Source organism: Zalophus californianus, chromosome 2 (genome assembly GCF_009762305.2).
Source record: "Zalophus californianus isolate mZalCal1 chromosome 2, mZalCal1.pri.v2, whole genome shotgun sequence".
NCBI lineage: Eukaryota > Metazoa > Chordata > Mammalia > Carnivora > Otariidae > Zalophus > Zalophus californianus.
The window spans coordinates 107,351,208-107,373,645 of record NC_045596.1 but is presented as its reverse complement, the minus strand read 5'-3'; positions in this window follow the sequence as shown (position 1 = coordinate 107,373,645).

Genomic DNA, 22,438 nt, shown 5'->3' with positions numbered 1-22,438 from the left:
GAAAGGAATGATCATCAATGTCACATGCTACATAGAAATCAAGAAGAATAAGAAGATTCCATTAAATCCTACTGACCAAGATAACTTCAACAGATAATTACCAAAATAAGAGATTAAGAAATAAGCACATTTGAGAAAAAGGAGCTGCAAGTGCAGAATTTTCCTATTAGAAATCAAACAGGAAAATGTTAAGGAGGACACTTCAGAGATGGATCGGTTGAAGGCTTTCTAAATAATAGCTGTACAACATATGTAAGTATCTGATTTCTGGCCACTTCTTAAAAGTTTCTTCTTTCATGACTGGGATATTATAATGAGTAAAAAGCCTTCAGATAAGTCTTTGATGGAGTTTATCCCTTTGTATGTAGGACCCCAGTGATCATGATGGATGATTTTATCTTTGCATTGTTCTGAGAAAGCCTATGAGCCTTTGGGCATTCTACCACAAAGCAGCTTCTCCATTTCCACTTCCCATCAACACAAGCTTTGCTCCCCCTCCATAAACCGTCATTTTTTTAAGCAGCATTTTTTTCCATTTTAATCATCTTCCTCCTGAGATTTTAAATTACCATCAAATTTTCATATCTTCTTTAATAGCCTCCTTAACTTCAAATTCATAAATTTCACACTTTTCCCTCAGGAATTGACCATACCTCCATTAATCTGTATTTGGATAGCATCTCCTTTTCATAAGCATTTTCTAAGTCATATTTTCAGCACCATAGTGAAATGTACCATATGGCATTTGCAATGCTCTGAAACAGAAAATTCTGGTTCTTCTAATTTATAAATATTTTCGTCATAATTAATATTAACTAGATTCTGAGGGCTTACTTTATGTAGCAAACATTTTGTATAGTGCTTGACATTCATTATCTCATTTCATCATCTCCAAAACCCTTTAAAATGAATATTTTTATTCACTTCAACCCATAGACAAGGAAACTGAATGTTGGAAAGATTAGGTCACTAATCCAAAGGCACACAACAAGTAAGCAACAAAGCTGAGTTTGAACCCACATCGATTTGACTCCAATGTTCATTATCTATCTTGTGGAAAATTCTATTTCAATCCTTTTATAGTCTTACTTTATAAGAATATCAATCATCCATTAATACATTTTCATTATTGGAACACTGCACAGAACAAATTCTCATTACTGAAAGCAGGTATCGTCAATTCTGGTTCATCCTAATGCAAAATACTCAAAAGGATAGAATTCAAGGAATGTTTTGTGAGTTTTTCTAGCTTCTCTTCAAAATTTTACCAAGCAGTATCCTATCTCCCAAGAGACCCATGAGTTGTTTTAATGGATCTTTCCCACTGTCATTCTCTCTGTTCTTTTCTCTATTCTACTTATTCTGAATGTATATTTATTGGTAGATAGCATGAATGTGCATGAGATCACAATTTGAAATTACTCCTTAATTTTCATCAATATTATGAAACATCTTCTAGAGTTGACTTTAGTACATATATTATTTCTTATCCATGATATAATATCATGGATATATCATGTATCTATAAGTATATATACACACTAATGGTATTAAGTTAGTAGCATATCTTCATATTCTGTATCTTAGTGTGAATATGTTAATTTTTTTATTTTTATATACATACAAACATACATATGTAATTTAATGGTATTAAACCAGCAGCATGTTTTCTATTAAGTAGTTCTCAGACAACGCATATTGGTTCTTTATTACATTCCTTTTATAACTTCTCTCCCTTCTACTTTCACATTTGAAATAATAGTTATATTTGTATCTTCTCAAACCCATTAAAAATTGAAGAACACAATTATATTTAAAAGAAAAAAATAAAATGCTATGCTTATATGTGATACTTTCTCTAGAACTTCACTGTCTAATATTGTAGCCATTAGCCATACCTGGCAATTTAAACTTAAATTTAAGTTAATTAAAATGAAATTTATTTTCCCAGTTGCAACAGGCACATTTCAAGTACTCAAAAGCCACATGTGTTTAGTGGCTCCTGTTTTGGACAGAGCATATATAGAATATTTTCCAACATCACAGAATTTTCTATTAGTGCTGACTTATGATTTTCAATAGATAAGTCAATCTTTAGTATGTCTTGCTACTTCTCTTATTACCCTCCATGAATAAATAAAGAATATATGGCATATGCCTACAATGGAATATTACTCAAATTTTTGAAGAGAAGGAAATTCTGCAATATGGGACAACATGGATGAATCTTGAAGACATTATGCTAAGTGAAATAATAAGCCAGTCCAAGAAAGACAAATACTGTATGATTCCACTTATATGAGGTATATAAAACAGTCAAATTCATAGAATCAGAGTGGAATGGTGTTTGCCAGAGGCTAAAGGAATGCAAAATAGGGAGTTACTAATCAACAGGAATAAAGTTTCAGTTTAGGAAGATAAATTCGCTCTAGAGATCAGCTATGTACAACATTGTACCTACAATCAACAACAAATAATGTATTGTAAACTTAAAAGTTTAAGAAGGTAGATCTCCTCTTTTTGTCCTTACCACAATAAAATATTTCTTAAGAAAACAGGGCTATATCTGGCATGGTTCAGAGGGAAACAAAGGGCAGAAAATAAGTTATTTTTTACCGTTAGAAAAAAATTATCTTCCTTCCTACCTATTTTTTTAATCTTTTTTTCTTTTCTCTTTTTTATCACCAATACATAGCCCTTATAAATTTTTCTACTTACTACCACTTTGAAGTAATAGTCTTGGAAATATTTTTCAACGTGATATCAATAATGCAAATGTTCTCTAATTCAAAAAGTCTTCCATAACTTTTTTCTTAAACAAAATAGCCAATAGAGCTTGAGTCACTTCTTTGTTATTTCCCCTTGTTCCAAAACTTAAATAACAAAACAAAGTAAAACATACCTTCCTAATAGAATATTCAACCCTTTGTAAATTCCAATGATGTTCCTATTGGTGGGCCCTTGCTGAGAATTTTGTTGCTAGAGTTGGAAAAGAACTCCCCAATATTTTGTTATGATTCTTACAGACGTGTCATTTTTTCAGCTCCTATATCCTATATTTTTACCACTGTCAGCAGGTTAATAATAGGCATCTGGTTTCTTCCTTGCTTCCCTATTTTCTGAAAAGCTTGAAACCAACAGACTACACATGTGAAAATTTAACAAAAGTTAGGGTTGTAGTCTATAGTCATGAAACACACAAAGAATAACTGGCCAACATACATACCAAACGTCTAATCTTGGCCTTCTTATCACACACTTTTTGACTGAGATAGCCTTGACAACAGAGCTTACACCTTAATGCATTTTTTAGTAGAAAAAACAGATACAACATACTGTTGTGTCTTAATGATTAAAAAGAACCACCAAAACACAGCCCAAGTACTTTATATATGGAAACCAGAAAAGGCAGCTAAAACTCCTGAAAGTAGTTGTGTGTGGGAATAAGGCTGGAGTGAAGAATAATGGGGCTAAGGAATAATACTGTATTTAGTCCTATAAGCCCTTCAGTTGATTTTTAAATCATGTGCATTTTACAAAGAGTTTTTTTAGGGGCTCCTGGGTGGCTCAGTTGTTAAGCCTCTGCCTTCGGCTCAGGTCATGATCCCAGGGTTCTGGAATCAAGCCCCGTGTTGGGCTGCCTGCTCCGCGGGAAGCCTGCTTCTCCCTCTCCCACTCTCCTGTTTGTTCTCCCACTCCCCCTGTTTGTGTTCCCTCTCTCGCTGTCTCTCTCTCTGTCAAATAAATAAATAAATCTTTAAAAAAATTCTTAATCTCAGGAAATAAACTGAGGGTTGCTGGAGCGGTGGGGGGTAGGAGGGATGTGGGAGCTGGGTGATAGACATTGGGGAGGGTATGTGCGATGGTGAGCGCTGTGAATTGTGTAAGACTGTTGAATCACAAACCTGTACCTCTGAAACAAATAATACATTATATGTTAAAAAAAAGAAGAAGAAGAAGATAGCAGGAAGGGAAAAATGAAGGGGGGAAAATCGGAGGGGGAGACGAACCATGAGAGACTACAGACTCTGAAAAACAAACTGAGGGTTCTAGAGAGGAAGGGGGGGCATGGGTTAGCCTGGTGATGGGTATTAAAGAGGGCATGTACTGAATGGAGCACTGGGTGTTATATGCAAACAATGAATCATGGAACACTACATCAAAAACTAATGATGTAATGTATGGTGATTAACATAACAGAATAAAATTTAAAAAATAAAAAAAGTTTTTTTAAATAATAAAATTGTTTTTTTATCTATGGAAATAATTTGTCCACCAGTTGAGGAACATAGGAATTTTATGTATTAGAATAAAATACAGCAATTAAATGAGTGAACACAGGGGCACCTGGGTGCTCAGTCAGTTAAGTATCTGACTGTTGATTTTGCCTCAGGTCATGATCTCAGGGACTTGAGATTGAGCCCTGCATCAGGCTCAACACACCAAGTTTGCTTGTCTATCTCCCTCTGCTCTTCCCCTCCAAGGGTGCACTCTATCTCTCTCTCTCAGTATCTCTCTCTCTCTCATATAAATTAATTAATTAATTAATAATAAATACATAAATAAATAATAAAATCTTTAAAAATAAATAAAATAAAATGAGTGAACACACACACAAATAAATGAGTGAACCATTGCAAAATATTTGGCTTTTGCCCTGTGTGTGTGTGTGTAACTGCCCTGGATTGTGCTATTCACAAAAACATCCTAGTTAATAGCTCTTCCCAATTTATTAAAAAGAATATACCACCTCATAAACTTTTAAAATATACAAAATATAACACTTTTATGGATATACACATGTTTAAAAAGCAAGAAAATATATGGAAATGATATAGACCAACTTTAGAATACTTGAAAATTGAAAAAACTGGAAAAGGCAAGAAGAGAAAGGAGTGAGGGAAAGGAAAGTCATAAGAGATGGACACTGGGTCTGTCTATACTGATTTACTTTATAATATCTGTCAAGGCTAGGTGGTAAATGTTAAATCTAGGTGGTGGGTGTTATTATTTTCTATACTTTTCAGTTGTTTGGAAATATTTCACTTAAAAAAAAATAAATTATGCTTCTTCACTGTTGAAAGTGTCCTCAGTTTAGAGGGGGGCGGAGCAAGATGGCAGAGGAGTAGGAGACCTGGATTTCGTCTGGTCTCAGGAATTCAGCTGAATAGGGATCAAACCATTCCGAACACCTACGAACTCAACAGGAGATCGAAGAGGAGAATAGCAACAACCCTCTGAACAGAGAAGCGACCACTTCCTGGAAGGTAGGACGTTTGGAGAAGTGAATCTGAGGCGATATTCGGGAGGATAGACGGCGGGGGAGGGGGCCTCCGTTGGCCGCTTCTGGCAAGTGATAGAGCCGCGGAGCACAAAATCAGAACTTTTAGAAGTCGGCTCTGCTGAGGGATGTCGCTCCAGTGGCTAAGCAGGGGGGTGGAACCCTTCATGGGACAGTGTGGTCTCAGGACCCTCGGGCTCACAGAAAGACCAGGGGTGCCTGAATGCGGCAGAGCTCCCAGCGATTGAAGCGGGGAAGCCGGCTGCAGAGACAGAGCCGAGGCGCAGGCTTTCAGCTCGGGGTTGCCATAAACTGTGATCCGCGGCCCAGTCAGGCCACTGCTCCTCCAGCAGGGACCCAACAAGCGGCAGAGCTGGGGAGACTCCCCTTCCTCCCCCAAGAGGAGCGGTGCAGGAGCGTACCACAGGGATCTGCTGGGTTTGGAGGCTGCACACGGGGTCAGGTGCAGAGATAGAAATGCTCGGTCACAGGCCAGATGAGCACGGGGTGTGGCTGGAGACCAGGGAGACAGGAGTGACTGCTTTTCTCTGGGGGCACACTGAGGAGCGGGGCCCCGAGTTCTCAGCTCCTCTGGGGGGGAGATTGGGAGGTCACCATTTTCACCCTGGTCATCCAAAGCTGTACCGAGAGCTTGCAGGGAAAAAAAGCTCCTGAGAGCAAACCCGAGCAGACTGTTTAGCCCCGACCGACAAGGGCGGGGCAATTCCGCCTCCGCAAAGACATTTGGGAACCACGGCAACAGGCCTCTCCCCCAGAAGATCAGCATGAACAGCCAGCAAGCCAAGACCAAGTTTACCGATCAAGGAGAATGGGAGAACTCCAGCGCTAGGGGAATACTGCACATAGAATTCATGGCTTTTTTAACATGATGCATTAGTTTTTCAAAGTTAATTTTTTTAACTGTTTTTTTTTTTTAATTTTTCTTTTTCCCTTTTTCAACCAACATCTTATCAATCCCTTTTTTAAAAAAACATTTTTTATTTTTCATTTTTAGAGTCATATTTTAACCCTTCATAGTATATTTGGCATATATATATAAGTTGTTCTCTCTTTAAAATTTTGAGATACAGTTTCTTCAAACAGATTAAAATATACCCTAAATCATTAGTGTATGGTTTTGTTCTAGCCTCCTGCCTGATCACATTCTCTCCCTTTATCTTATTTTCTTTTTTTTTTAAATCTTCTTTCTTTTTTCAAACAACTTCTTATCTTATCAATTCCTTTTATAAAATCTTTTATAATTTTCATCTTTACAATCATCTTCCATTCCTTCATTGTATCAACCCTTATTTTGTACATATATAAGTCTTTCTTCCTTTAAAATTTTAGGAGGCACTTTCTTCTAACAGACCAAAATACGCCCAAAATCTAGCGTGTGGCACTGATTTATGCACTAGTCTGATCATATTTGATCATATTCTGGTTTTTTTGTTTTGTTCTGTTTTTGTTTTTATCTTTTTCTTTTTCTTTTTTTTTTTTTTCCTCTTTCTTTTTTCTTTCTTTCCCTTTCTTTTCCCCTGGTTTCAGGTCTTTTCTGATATGTATAGAGTATATTTCCTGGGGAGGTTGTTAACCTGTTAGTATTTTGTTCTCTCATTCATCTATTCTCCTCTGGACAAAATGACAAGACGAAAAAAAATCACCACAGCAAAAAGAACAAGTGGTAGTACCGTCTGCCAGGGACCTACTCAATACTGACATTAGTACAATGTCGGACCTACAGTTCAGAATCATGACTTTAAAGATACTAGCTGGGCTTCAAAAAAGCATGGAAGTTATTAAAGAAACCCTTTCCGGAGAAATAAAAGAACTAAAATCTAACCAAGTTGAAATCAAAAAGGCTATTAATGAGGTGCAATCAAAAATGGGGGCACTAAATGCTAGGATAAATGAGGCAGAAGAGAGAATCAGCAATATAGAAGACCAAATGATGGAAAATAAAGAGGCTGAGAACAAGAGAGATAAAAAACTACAGGATCACGAGGGCGGAATTCAAGAGATAAGCGATACGATAAGATGAAACAATATTAGAATAATTGGGATGCCAGAAGAAGAAGAAAGAGAGAGAGGGGCAGAAGGTATATTGGAGCAAATAATAGCAGAGAACTTCCCTAATGTGGGGAATGAAACAGGCATCAAAATCCAGGAGGCACAGAGAACCCCTCTCAAAATCAATAAAAATAGGTCGACACCCCGACATCTAATAGTAAAACTTACGAGTCTCAGAGACAAAGAGAAAATCCTGAAAGCAGCTTGGGAGAAGAGATATGTAACCTGCAATGGTAGAAACATTAGACTGGCCACAGACCTATCCACAGAGACCTGGCAGGCCAGAAAGGACTGGCATGATATCTTCAGAGCACTAAATGAGAAAAATGCGCAGCCAAGAATACTATATCCAGCTAGGCTGTCATTGAAAATAGAAGGAGAGATAAAAAGCTTCCAGGACAAACAAAAACTAAAGGAATTTGCAAACACGAAACCAGCCCTAGAAGAAATATTGAAAGGGGTCCTCTAGGCAAAGAGACAGCCAAAAAGCAGCATAGATCAGAAAGGAACACAGACAATATACAGTAACAGTCACCTTACAGGCAATACAATGCCACAAAATTCATACCTTTCAATAGTTACCCTGAATGTAAATGGGCTAAATGCCCCAATCAAAACACACAGGCTATCAGATTGGATTAAAAAACAAGACCCATCAATATGATGTCTACAAGAGACTCATTTTAGACCCAAAGACACCCCCAGATTGAAAGTGAGGGAGTAGAAGCCAGGGAAATTCTATGAAACATTTAAAGAAGAATTAATACCTATTCTCCTGAAACTGTTCCAAAAAATAGAAATGGAAGGAAAACTTCCAAACTCATTTTATGAGGCCACCATTACCTTGATCCCAAAACCAGACAAAGACCCCATCAAAAAGGAGAATTACAGACCAATATCCTTGAGGAACATGGATGCAAAAATACTCACCAAAATACTAGCCAATAGGATCCAACAGTACATTAAAAGGATTATTCACCGTGACCAAGTGGGATTTATCCCTGGGCTGCAAGGTTGGTTCAACATCTGCAAATCAATCAACGTGATACAATACATTAACAAAAGAAAGAACAAGAACCATATGATCTTCTCAATAGATGCAGAAAAAGCATTTGACAAAGTACAGCATCCTTTTTTGATCAAAACTCTTCAGAGTGTAGGGATAAAGGGTACATACCTCAATATCATAAAAGCCATCTATGAAAAACCCACAGCGAATATCATTCTCAATGGGAAAAAGCTGAGAGCTTTTCCCCTAAGGTCAGGAACGCGGCAGGGATGTCCACTATCACCACTGCTATTCAACATAATATTAGAAGTCCTAGCCACAGCAATCAGACAACAAAAAGAAATCAAAGGCATTCAAATCGGCAAGGAGGAAGTCAAACTCTCACTCTTTGCAGATGATATGATACTGTATGTGGAAAACCCAAAAGACTCCACCCCAAAACTGCTAGAACTCATACAGGAATTCAGTAAAGTAGCAGGATATAAAATCAATGCACAGAAATCAGTGGCATTCCTATACACCAACAACAAGACAGAAGAGAGACAAATCAAGGAGTCAATCCCATTTACAATTGCACCCAAAACAATAAGATACCTAGGAATAAATGTAACCAAAGAGGCAAAGGATCTGTACTCAGAAAACTATAAAATACTCATGAAAGAAATTGAAGAAGAAGACACAAAGAAATGGGAAAAACGTTCCATGCTCATGGATTGGGAGAACCAACATTGTGAAGATGTCAATGTTACCTAGAGCCATCTACATATTCAGTGCAATCCCCATCAAAATACCATCCACTTTTTTCAAAGAAATGGAACAAATAATCCTAAAATTTGTATGGAACCAGAAGAGACCCTGAATAGCCAGAGGAATATTGAAAAAGAAAAGCAAAGCTGGTGGCACCACAATTCCGGACTTCCAGCTCTATTACAAAGCTGTCATCATCAAGACAGTATGGTACTGGCACAAAAACAGACACATAGATCAATGGAACAGAATAGAGAGCCCAAAAATGGACCCTCAACTCTATGGTCAACTAATCTTTGACAAAGCAGGAAACAATGTCCAATGGAAAAAAGACCGTCTCTTCAACAAATGGTGTTGGAGAAATTGGACAGCCACATGCAGAAGAATGAAACTGGACCATTTCCTTACACCACACACAAAAATAGACTCCAAATGGTTGAAAGACCTAAACGTGAGACAGGAGTCCATCAAAATCCTAAAGAAGAACACAGGTAGCAACCTCTTCGACCTCAGCCACAGCAACTTCTTCCTAGAAACATTGCCAAAGGCAAGGGAAGCAAGGGCAAAAATGAACTATTGGGATTTCATCAAGATAAAAAGCTTTTGCACAGCAAAAGAAACAGTCCACAAAACCAAAAGACAACCGACAGAATGGGAGAAAATATTTGCAAATGACATATCAGATAAAGGGCTAGTATCCAAAATCTATAAAGAACTTATCAAACTCAACACCCAAAGAACAAATGATCCAATCAAGAAATCGGCAGAAGACATGAACAGACATTTTTCCAAAGAAGACATCCAAATGGCCAAGAGACACATGAAAAAGTGCTCAACATCGCTTGGCATCAGGGAAATCCAAATCAAAACCTCAATGAGATACCACCGCACATCATTCAGAATGGCTAAAATTAACAAGTCAGGAAACAACAGATGTTGGCGGGGATGCGGAGAAAGGGGAACTCTCCTACACTGTTGGTGGGAATGCAAGCTGGTGCCAGCCACTCTGGAAAACAGTATGGAGGTTCCTCAAACAGTTGAAAATAGAGCTACCATAGGATCCAGCAATTGCACTACTGGGTATTTACCACAAAGACACAAATGTAGGGATCCAAAGGGGTACATGCACCCCAGTGTTTATAGCAGCAATGTCCACAATAGCCAAACTGTGGAAAGAGCCAAGATGTCCATCAACAGATGAATTGATAAAGAAGAAGTGGTATATATACACAATGGAATATTATGCAGCCATCAAAAGGAATGAAATCTTGCCATTTGCAATAACATGGATGAAACTGGAGGGTGTTATGCTGAGTGAAATAAGTCAGTCAGAGAAAGACATGTATCATATGACCTCACTGATATGAGGAATTCTTAATCTCAGGAAACAAACTGAGGGTTGCTGGAGTGGTGGGGGGTGGGACGCATGGGGTGGCTGGGTGATAGACATTGGGGAGGGTATGTGCTATGGTGAGTGCTGTGAATTGTGTAAGACTGTCGAATCACAGATCCGTACTTCTGAAACAAATAATGCAATATATGTTAAGAAAAAAAAAAGAAGATAGCAGGAGGGGAAGAATGAAGGGGAGTAAGTCGGAGGGGGAGATGAACCAGGAGAGACGATGGACTCTGAAAAACAAACTGAGGGTTCTAGAGGGGAGGGGGTGGGGGCATGGGTTAGCCTGGTGGTGGGTATTAAAGAGGGCACATTCTGCATGGAGCACTGGGTGTTATGCAGAAACAATGAATCATGGAACACTACATCAAAAACTAATGATGGAATGTATGGTGATTAACATAACAATAAAAAAATTAAGAACAAAAAAAAAGTGTCCTCATTTTATATAAGATTTTCCAACTAAATACACATTATTCTCTGCTGTTCCTTTTAGGGAGCTGAGTAGAAATTCTATCTCCAGAAGAGCAGTTATTATTATTAAATCCAATGTGCAAGGGCACATATACAATAACAAGCCTTATTAATGACCTACCCATAAACCAACAAAAACAGTGACTCATTAAAAAAAAAATAACCTCAGGCATATCAGCCTTACTCAAGCCCTTGAACTTTTTTATTTTGCTCCTTTTCCCATAACTTCAGAGAACGAAATAAAGGTTAAACACCAAGTATATCAATATTTAAATTTCTAAAAACACTTAAACTTGCCTTCAAAAAGTTATTTTAAAACAAAGGTTGATTTGATTGAGTAAAAATTTGTAGTACTCACTGCAAATGCATCACTGCTGGAAAGCACTAGGACTAGGTGCTGTCCACGCCTAAGTGCACAAAAAGAGAATCATAATGATAAAGTTGAAATTAGGCCGGTAATTAAGGCATTTTCAAATCAAAATGGCATCCAATTTTCATTTTTCTCTAATCTTATTCACGATTTTTCCAGTAGCTCATTCTCAGAAAACTGTAGGCTACTTAACTGATTGAAGCTATGAATAATTGGTGGTGGGACACAGAGTACTTGCATTGACATAGTTAAAAGGAAGAGGACTTTTTTCCACTTGTGTAGATTACATAAATTTCTTCAACTTGTAAAAAACCTACTAATAAAAAGCTAAGCATTGCCCATAAATCCAAAGTTCATCTAAGTTTTCAGCTCTATTTCTATTAACAGGGGAAGTTAATTGTCAAATAAAAGAATATCAATTTCAGGACCAGCTGTTTGGATTCATGTTAATAATGTTCAACACACTGTACATGATATGCTCAAGTATTCCACTCATAAAATAGTCAGAGATGGCAATGTACCAGCATCTGTGCAACTCAGTCAATTTACTGCCATTCACACAAGAGATGTGTGCATTTCAACCAAAATCTGCATTAAGTACATACTTGCCCAATGTCATATTTACAAGGTCAGAAATTAAACTTGCCTCATCAAAAATCTTAAGGAATGAACAACTTGGAAGTATTTCTTAAGAATTCAGATTAGTCAATTAATCTTCGACAAAGCAGGAAAGAATGTCCAATGGAAAAAAGACAGGCTCTTCAACAAATGGTGTTGGGAAAATTGGACAGCCACATGCAGAAGAATGAAACTGGACCGTTTCCTTACACTACACACAAAAATAGACTCAAAATGGTTGAAAGACCTAAATGTGAGACAGGAGGCAGAGAGTTTTTATTAAGAAAGGATGCTGTACTTTGTCAAATGCTTTTTCTGCATCTATCCTAGTTCTTTCTCCTATTAATGTGGTGTATCCTACTGATTGATTTTCAGACATTGAACCACCCTTGCAGCCCAGGAATAAATCCCACTTGGTTGTGGTGAATAATCCTTTTAATGTACTGTTCGATCCTATTAGCTAGTATCTTCATGAGAATTTTTGGATCCATCTTCATCAGGGATATTGGTCTGTCATTCTCCTTTTTGGTGGGGTCTTTGGTTTTGGGATTAAGTAATGCTGGCCTCATAGAAAGAGTTTGGAAGTTTTCCTTCCATTTCTATTTTTTGAAACAGCTTCAGAAGAATAGGTATTAATTCTTCTTTAAATGTTTGGTAGAATTCCCCTGGAAAGCCACCTGGTCCTGGATTCTTGTTTGCTGGGAGATTTTTGATTACTGATTCAATTTCTTTGCTGGTTATGGGTCTGTTCAGATTTTCTATTTCTTCCTGTTTCAGTTTTGGTAGTTTATATGCTTCAAAGAATGTTATCCATTTCTTCCAGATTGCCTAATTTGTTGGCATATAGTTGCTCATAATATTCTCTTATAATTCTTTGCATTTCTTTGGTGTTGGTTGTGATCTCTCCTCTTTCATTCATTATTTTATTTATTTGGGTCCTTTCTCTTTTCTTTTTGATAAGTCTGGCTAGGGGTTTATCAATGTTGTTAGTTCTTTCAGAGAACCACCTCCTCGTTTCCTTGATCTGTTCTACTGTTCATTTGATTTCTATGATTTCTGCTCTAATCTTTATTATTTCTCTTCTCCTGCTGGATTTAGGCTTTATTTGCTGTTCTTTTTACAGCTCCTTTAGGTAAGGTTAGGTTGTGTATTTGAGACTTTTCCTGTTTCTTGAGAAAGTCCTGTTTTGCTATGTACTTCCCTCTTAGGACCACCTTTGCTGCATCCCAAATTTTTTTTTAATTTTATTTCTTTAAATTTAATTATTAACATCCTTAGTTCATTTGTAATCATGAGCAAAAAATGTCACTTTATTTAACACTGTTTGACCTCAAATTTTAAATTTCTTACAGTTATATATACTACTTACATATTTTGTTTTCTATATATTATGACCTTTTAACATCTTAAAAAAACATTTCTGTTTGGAGAGAGATTGCCCCTCCCTGGTCTAGCCAATTCTTAGATATAGTAAAGGGCCCACCTGGGAGCATGTCCTTTGTATGTACACTAACCAATCCAAAGCCATTCCTCCTCTATCTGGCTATACAACTCAGGAGGAAATATTCCTCTGCCTTAATCATCCCAGAGTCAGGTACCAGGCAACGAGGGAACTCTCTTAGAGCTTAGAGCTCACCAAAAGTATTCAGACTAACCAATCCTAAACTGTTTTCCTTGTCCTGCCTTGCCTTTCTCTCAGAAATCCCAAAAAGGCAGTGGCCTAGGTTCTCCCCTATCTCTTGTCCCTTCTGCCTCCTGACCCATGCTAGTGTTTTCCCATGTGGTCCTTTGTGGCATGTCATGCCTCCTGTTTCTAGGACCTATGCATATAATAAACTTTGTTTTCCCGAGCTTCTTCTGTGTCTCCTCTTGTGGCCACACCTGACTGACCATCACATAAAAGAACACAGAGAATGATTTTGTTTTACTTGTTTTCCTGTTTTCTACATTCAGTATTACTGATGATTGTCCATCTATTCTCCCCTGCTACCTTTTCATAATAGAAACCATTAGGTTTACCTGACCTGTGACTTGCCTGACTAGAGAGAACATTTCCTAGCTTCCCCTGCAGCTAAATATGGCCCTGTAGTTAGGTTTTGGCCAAACTTATCATATAGATGAAAAATGGCAAAACTAGGAATAAAACCTAGAAAATATATAGAAGTGTGTTTCAATTAAATATAGAAATTCACTTTCTAATAATGGTAGTCTTTAGAAGTTACTGCACTTCCAACACTAGATCTGCTTTTCTTTTTTTTTAAGATTTTATTTATTTATTTATTTGTTTATTTGAGAGAGAGAAAGAGAGTGTGTGAACAGGGGAAGGAGCAGAGGAGGAGGGAGAAAGAATCTCAAGCAGACTCTGTGCTAAGCACAGAGCCTGATGCAGGGCCCAATCCCAGGATCCTGAGACCACGACCTGAGCCAAAACCAAGAGTCAGATGTTTAATGACTGAGCCACCCTGGTGCCCCTAGATCTGTTTTTCAAAGGTTGGATAATGTCCTCTACCAACAAAAGGGAAGGAGGGATTTCTGAACGGAATAAAAGTTTTGAATAGATGGGCCTTAAAGTTTTTTCCAGCCTAACACTCTGCAATTCTACATCAGGTAGGAAAAGGAAAGTTGGGAGGAGGAGGAGGAAATGGGAAGCAGGATAGGATGAGGCAAAGAAGAGGAAGGAATAAAGAAAAGACTGTTTTAATTTATAACCAAGAAATAGATTACTGGGAAATATATCTGAGTATCTAGAAGAAAAAAAAGACAACTGCTCTACAATACCATACCAAGTTTCACATGTTCTTCCCTTTCTAAAAAAGCAAAAAATAACCACATCTTTCAAACAAATATGTTTGAAAATCTAGAGGGAAATCTCCAAATTCAGAGTATTGATATAAAATTATATCTCATGGTTTTGAGATTAATTTGACTAGAATTAAAAATGCCTTTCATTCATCATTTATGGTAGCAGTTTTAGACTGCTTGATTGATTCATGTTACAATCACAGAGTAACTTACTATCCTAATTTATAACATGATGTCTGTTGACTTTTGCCATACTTATATTTTTATCTCTCCTAGATTCTGTCAGTTTACAAACATCTTAGTTAACGGTTCCCTCCAATTTATTAATAAGTTTAATTAAAGTAAATAACTTCTCTGTCTCTACTGCCTATTGTCTCTACTGCCTAACACAATACCATTGTTATAAGTGGGCCTCAGAAATACTTTTATTCAATTATCATTTATTGAGGCCCTACTCTATACCTGCCAATGCTCTGGGCACTGCAAATGATACAGGCCTGTGGTTAAGAGTGCAGGCTTCTAGGTTGAATGAGTCTGGGTTTGAATCCTTGCTCTGCCACTTAGTATACCTCAGTTTCTTATACTGCAGTTTCCTCACCTATTAAATGGGCAAAATAACAATGCTTTCTTCCCAGGTTAAAATCAAATGAGATAATATATACAATGTGATTATCATTGCCTGGCATATGATAAATCCTTAATAAATGTTATTTATAAGTCAATCACATAGTATCTATAAAATAATGTCAATAATACAACCATTCATATTATAATCTATGTACTATAATTCATTGGATAAAAGTTCCATGAAGGAAGGACTTTTGGCTATTTTTTTTTTCATTACTGTATCTCCACTGCCTAAAAGAGTGCCTGGAACATAGTAAGCACTCAAAAAAAAGTGTTTTAAATAATTGAATTAGTAATAAACATATATTTAAAATGATTTAATTTTCTTTATTAAAGACATTAATTTCAAGAATTAGAAACTACCTGGAAAAATGCTCTATTAAGATTAAATAAAGGGCTGCCTGTGTGGCTCAGTCAGTTGAGCATCCAACTCTTGGTTTCAGCTCAGGTCTTGATCTCAGGGTTGTGAGATAAAGCCCTGTGTTGGGGTCCATGCTCAGTGGGGAATTGGCTTGATGTCCTCTCCCTTTCCTTCTCCCTCTGCCCCCCCACACACTCTCTCTTTCTAAAATAAATATATAAATCTAAAAAAATTAAATAAAACATGACTTCTAACATATCAAGATAATCTAATTCCTTCCAGGATGCTCTTTTAGGAAGATAATGACTGTTATACAGGCAATAACTACTTGAATTAAAAATCAACAACACAAGAAACAAAGGTGTTGCTGAGGATGTGGAGAAAAAGGAAGCCTCTTGTGCGGTTGGTGGGAATGCAAACTGGTGCTGTCATTGTGGAAAACAGTATAGAAGTTCCTCCAATAGTTCAAAATAGAACTACCCCACATGATCCAGCAATTGCACTACTGGGTATTTACCCAAAGAATACAAAAACACTAATTCAAAGGGATACAGAGCTCCTATATTTATAACAGCATTATTTACAATAGCCAAATTATAGAAGCAGCCCAAGTGCCCACTGATTGATGAATGAATAAAGAAGAAGTGGTATGTACACACACACACACACACACACACACACACACACACACACACACACACAGGAATATTATTCAGCCCTAAAAAAGAATGAAATCTTGTCATTTGCAACAATATGGTTGGAGCTAGACAGGATAATGCTAAGTGAAATAAGTCAGTCACATAAAGACAAATACCCTATGATTTCACTGATAGGTGGAATCTAAAGATTTTATTTATTTATTTATTTATTTAAGAAAGAGGAGGGAGAAAGTGTGAGCAGGGGGAGGGGCAGAGGGACAGGGAGAGACAGAACCTCAAGTAGATTTTGAGCTGAGTGCAAGCCTGATGCAGGACTCGATCTCACGACCCTGAGATTGTGATCTGAACTGAAATCAAGAGTTGGACGCTCAACCGACTGATCCACCAGCACCCCTTATATGTGGAATTTAAGAAACAAAACAAATGAGCAAAGGGAAAAAAGAGAGAGAGTGACAAATCAAGAAACAGACTCTTAATTATACAGAAAAAACTGATGGTCACTAAAGAGGAAGTGGGTGGAGGGATGGGTTAAATAGGTCGGAATTAAGGAGTGTACTTGCTGTGATGAGCACTGGGTGTTGTATGGAAGTGTTGAATCACTGTATGTACACTTAAAACTAATATAACACTGTATGTTAACTAATTAAAATACTTTTTAAAAACTACTTACAAACTAATGATATGTTGGCTAAGTGAACATAATAATTAAAAATTTTTTTGAAATCAATAAAAATACATAATAAAAAAACGCAGTAAAATGCCTACTTCTCTATATAATCTAAATATAATCTTTAAATTGGCAATAAATGTGGTGAGTTAATTAAACATTCTTGTTAGATATTCAAAAAAGTCTTAATACTTACAAACTTGAAAAACCCAAAATGATGAACTCTTGATTTTCTTATTAATCTCAGGGCAACACAAGATAAATGCTTTTAACAGAAGAAATTAAAATAATAATTCCAATCTTATATCCCAATAACAAATTTTAGTAGTTCTTGGTATATGGCAAAATGGCTTATGCACATTTGTTTTTCCATTCAGTATTCCAGAAAATCTGCCAAACACCAGGGTTGCAGATGGAAAAGAAGAAAGAAAATATAAAGAACTTAAATAACCCACCAGGATTTACATTTAAGAATAATGTAATGACTGTACTGCAGATGTGGAGATATAATGGACACCAGTCACTTCTCTCTATCACATTTTCCTTCTCCCTTTTTTTTCAAAAGCCTTTTAGCCTTTGAAGAACTGCTCCTTACCCTTCTGACTGTGATTTAGGCAGGGTTGCCAATTACAGTATCACAGCCTCTTTACATACTGAAGTGGGAAGAAGAACTGTTTGCTTTATAGTGGCTAACTTAAGATTACTGCAAATTTTCAACTGCCTGAGTCATCTCCCTCACCACCACCTCATAAAAGAAGCCCCTCTCTACAGGAGGAAAGAATTAAGACAGATACACAGAGATATGGAAGAGATGTAGAGATGAATGGAGTGGGGGGGGAGTCAGACATGGGGATGTGAGAAGAGAAAAGAGGAAGAGAAAAATGCCAGTTGCCATCACTCTAATCTTTGGATTGAGGCAAACTGAGGCGGGCCAGCTAGTCCTCATCTTTTTAAGTTCCTGAACCAACAATTCTCTTTCTGCTCACATTTCCTTGAGTTTTACTTCTTCCATTTACAAATAAAAGAATTTTGATGAATACAGGAGACTTTCAATTTTACTTAGTTACAAAACATATAGAGATACAGTGTAAGTTTTTAAGTCACAATATTTCGAGTCTCGTGAATATTCAAGATTTTCAGCTTTGGGAACTATTTTATTCTTTCACATTTTTAATGTTTTATCCATTTATAGGATTAAAACTGGAAAACATTTGGGTTTTACTCATTGAAATTATTCTCTTTGAGATGTGAATGCCCACACTATAAAAGTGAAGAACTGATTCATTTTGAAGAAATTATACTAGCAATTCCAGTTAATATATTATTAAGTTATTAACAAAGGGAGTATAGCACAGGGATTAAAGAGCATGGACTCTGAAGCCAGACTGCCTGGATTCAAATTTAGACTCTTCCACATTTGAGGTGTAAGACCTTGGTCAAGTTATCCAAAAGAGGTATGTTTCCTCACCTGTAAAATGGATTATGGTGTGGTTAAAGGATTTGAAATGTGAAAAGTGCTTAGAATGACATCTGACACAACGTAAGCATTACATTAGTGTTAGTCATTATTGTTGCTCTTGCTATCTAAAACAATACAGTGCTTTAAAATGCTTCATTGAAAAAAAAATGCCTCATTAGGTTGGCTCATTTTATCATCTCACAGTTTGCTTCAGTGAAAGAAATGAGGATCAGAACTGCTTGATAGATGCACAAAAGTTTAGGTGTACACATCAAAACTGATGAAGCATTTTAGCAATGTTAGTAGTATCAATTCCAAGAATAGTGTGGTAGTTCCCTCTGCCACTTACCCTTTTTCCTCTAAGGGTAGAAGTAGGAATGCGGTAGAAATCAAATTACCTGACTGGGACTTGAGACTGAAAGAATCTAATACTGATTGCTTCTGCCTATTTTCTACAACAATATGATAATTTTTTTTTAATGCTGTACTGTGATTCTAGAGATTGCATTCTCAAAAATGCAGAGGACCATGCATGCACTATAACCATGAGAAGCATTCTGAGTCTTGCAAATTGTAAAAACATACTGTGAGCTCAAAAAAAATCTGCTGGCCATTTTCAGCCACTGGGATGCCTGGCTATACATCCAAAGGTGAAGAGTGACTTTATCTGGGTAGTAATATTACAGATAACTTTTATTTATGAATGTATCTTTTATTTTATCCTAAGTATTTTACAATGTATAGAATGTTTTATCATCAAAGGGGAAGTGATCTTTTTTTAATTAACATATAATGTATTATTTATTCCAGGGGTACAGGTCTGTGATTAGTCAGTCTTACACAATTCACAGTACTCACCATAGCACATACCCTCCCCAATGTCCATCACCCAGCCACCCCATCCCTCCCACCCACCACCACTCCAGCAACCCTCAGTTTGTTTCCTGAGATTAAGAGTCTCTGGTTTGTCTCCCTCTCTGGTTTCATCTTGTTTCATTTTTTCCTCCCTTCCCCTATGATTCTCTGTCTTGTTTCTCAATTTCCTCATATCAGTGAGATCATATGATACTCGTCTTTCTCTGATTGACTTAAAATATGTGATCTTTTTTGAAAATTATAGGTTCATGACTCAGCTACATCGAACTGAATTTGCTAATTTGTTGCATCTAAGAAATCATGAAATAAGCCTTGGAAGAAGAGCACAGCATAAATAAGCACTTTAAGGAAAAACTTTACCGAAAGATAAAGGAATCTGTGGATGAGGTTAATTTGAGGAGGTGAAGAACATCCTTAGATGACTGGCTATCATATAGAAAAGTCCAGTGTAGCATTTTCAACAGGCAGAATGTGAAGTAATTCAAATAGACTGAATGTGGTAAGTTCTTTTTCAGCATGGTAAAATTGTATTTAACTATCCAAAATGACTAAATAAAGAACTATTTTTAAGACTACAGCCATGCAATGCATCTCTAAACCATACTCTTTGACTGAGCATCTTTACAGATATCAATATTGTTTGTCCAGCAAAATTAGGGCCAGAAGAATCCATATACCCTTGTACAGACTTTGTGTAGAAATGAGTGATGCCCTGGACACAACTGAATTGATTGCTTTAAATTTTACAATTTTAAAGCTTAAAACAAAAGCTTTGGAGCTCAGAATTCATCTCATTAGGAAATTATCTTCTAAACTTTGTTTGCTTGTTGATTTAAAGTCCATAAAGCATGGGGGAAGTATAGAACTTATTTAGTGAAGTTGAATTAATAATCTAATAATAATAATATCCTAAAAGACACTGGGTATCATGACTACCTAGAAGCTCTCTACAGTGTTCAGATCTTTGAGACTAGTTTCATGAAATCACCAGCCTTGATGAACTTAAATCAGGAAGTGGGTCAGCCTTAGGAAATACCATAATCTCTGTCACCTGTGTGATTTTACATTTCAGAGGAATTGCATAGTTTCTTTAATGCTTCTAACTTTGTACAATGCCTACAGTAATAAATATGGATGAGACTCATCCATATTTTACAAACCAAACAGAATGTTTGAGAGTTTAATGATTTTTAAAAACTATGTGGAAAGGTACCCTAAAGGAGCAAGCACTTTAGTATGCATTAAAAGAGAATTTACCAGCAGAGTTCCACCTCGAGGTACTTTTCCCTCTTGCTTTACAAAAATAAAACAAAACAACGTTTCAAGGCAGTGCACCTAGCAGTCCCATGGACCTGTCTCTTGCTTCAACAGTGTTTAAACCAAACAGACCCAAGGATGCCCCTTCTTTCAGCCTCAGACCATTCTCCAACTTCTTTTCCAGTAGCAACCTTTGGAACCATCTTCTCAGCCATCCTCTGCCTCTGGTAATAGGCCAACACCATATTTTGAGCATAGCTCCTTATTGCCAATCAACCATGAGCTCCTACATTCATAAGAATTATTCCACCAGTGTGGAGGCTGCCCTCAACTGCTTGATCAACATACATCTTCAAGCCTCCTGCACCAACTTCTCTCTAGGCTTCTATTTTGACCATGACAATGTGGCTCTGGAGGGTGTGGGTGGCTTCTCAGAGATATAACAGATATAACATTTAATATTCATGAGGTCATGAGAATGTTACACTGAATTTTTTTTTTTTAAAGATGTTATTTATTTACTTGAGAGAGAGCGCATGAGAGTAGGGGGAGGGTCAGAGGGAGAAGCAGACTCCCCGCAGAGCAGGGAGCCCAGTGTAGGACTCGATCCTGGGACTCCAGGATCATGACCTGAGCTGAAGGCAGTCGCTTAACCAACTGAGCCACCCAGGCGCCCTACACTGAATTTTCTAAAGATAGTTTGCCATAGTATTAAATATAGAACTTTTGTTTTTAAAGGTTCTAGATTTCCCTTTAGAATGTGGCTTCTTACAAATGTTTACTTTCTTGACTCTTTCTGGATTAAATTTCTCAATACGATGATTGTTTTTTATTTGCAGTTGTTGAATCATATTTGTTTGTTTTCTGCAAAACATTTTATTGTTTCCATTTGGTCCCCAGCCTGGGAGAAGGCCTCAGAGTGGTTAAAAAGCTACCTTGTGGCTGCAGGGAGAGGCTCAGGCAGAAGCCCTGACAAGAGGGGGATGTCAGAGAGGCCCCTCAAGGGCCACTGGGCTCTGGAGGCTTCTAGCCTGCTTGAGGGTGAGCTTTTCCAGGAGATACTGGCCCGGCCCAGCCTGGAGACCCAGCCAGCCCTGGGAGGTCAGTCAGGTGGTCGCCATCTTGATGAGTTTCACCTCCTCATCTAGGAAGTAGTTCTCCAGGAAGTCACAGAGATGCAGGTCTGGAATGTTGGGCATGCAGATACAAAATGGCCTGGTTCAGGGTCTTCTCTAGATCATGGCAGCTTCAATGGCATCCAGGGTTTTACCTCACTTATCTTGGGACAGTTTCTGCATATCTTAGAAGAGGGCACAGCTGCTGAGCTGGTTTTGCATCAAGAGACATTGGTGCCCTTGAGCTTCTCAGCCAAGTCCAGCCAAATCTCTGAGAAGCCACCCACACCCTCCAGAGCCACATTGTCATGGTCAAAATAGAAGCCTAGAGAGAAATTGGTGCAGGAGGCTTGAAGATGTATGTTGATCAAGCAGTTGAGGGCAGCCTCCACACTGGTGGAATAATCCTTATGAATGTGGGAGCTCATGGTTGATTGGCAATAAGGAGCTATGCTCAAAATATGGTGTTGGCCTATTACCAGAGGCAGAGGATGGCTGAGAAGATGGTTCCAAAGGTTGCTACTGGAAAAGAAGTTGGAGAATGGTCTGAGGCTGAAAGAAGGGGCATCCTTGGGTCTGTTTGGTTTAAACACTGTTGAAGCAAGAGACAGGTCCATGGGACTGCTAGGTGCACTGCCTTGAAACGTTGT